At 49.4% G+C, this 818-nt stretch overlaps 1 non-coding gene across 1 annotated transcript; it reads right to left on the reverse strand.

Annotated features, from left to right (window-relative positions):
• Nucleotides 1–242: 242 nt before the first annotated feature.
• LOC120668222 lies at nt 243–349 on the reverse strand. The gene has a single exon (XR_005672320.1). It is a non-coding gene; the product is annotated as a small nucleolar RNA R71 (small nucleolar RNA).
• Nucleotides 350–818: the final 469 nt, after the last annotated feature.

Raw genomic sequence — 818 nt, forward strand, 5'->3', positions numbered from 1 at the left:
CCAGCCCATTCTATGGTAAGGCCAATGAGGATGCCAGCGCTCATCTCTAGCAGTTCCTGGAGCTCTGCAGTACTTTTGTTATCAAGGGTGTATCGCAAGATGCAATCCGGCTCCGTCTGTTTCCGTTCTCTCTCTTGGGGAGAGCGAAGCAATGGTTTTTTGCTAACAAGGCTGCTGTGGATACTTGGGACAAATGTGCCATGGCGTTCCTCTCGAAGTTCTTCCCGACGGGCAAAACCAATGCTCTTCGTGGTCGGATTTCGAACTTCGAGCAGGCATCAAATGAGTCAATTCCGGAAGCTTGGGAGAGGCTTCAGGAGTACATTTTGGCATGTCCGCACCATGGAATGGATAATTGGCTCATTCTACAGAACTTCTACAACGGGTTGACTCAGTCATCCCGTGATCATGTGGATGCCGCTGCAGGTGGAGCTTTCTTCTCCCTGACCATTGAAAGAGCTACATCATTGATCGAGAAGATGGTTTCCAACCAAGGTTGGAGCGATAATCGCCTCCAACCGCGCCAGCGAGGTATGCACTCCGTCAAGGAGACCGACATGCTCGCTATGAAGATTGATCTCCTCCTCAAGAAATTTGAGGATTATTCCCAAGATAAGGCTTAGATGCAAATGATTCAAGCCTTGGAAACTCTCATGACGTGCGAGGTCTGCGGGAATGTTGGACATTCAGGCGACAATTGCCCAGAAACCCAAGAAGAAGCTCTATTCCTCAATGGCAGCAATGAGTTTCGTCCACAAGGAGGTCAGGGGTGGAATCAACCACGCCCATATTACCGAAGAGGTAATGGGAATTCGAAT

Source organism: Panicum virgatum, chromosome 3N (assembly GCF_016808335.1).
Source record: "Panicum virgatum strain AP13 chromosome 3N, P.virgatum_v5, whole genome shotgun sequence".
NCBI classification, from domain to species: domain Eukaryota; kingdom Viridiplantae; phylum Streptophyta; class Magnoliopsida; order Poales; family Poaceae; genus Panicum; species Panicum virgatum.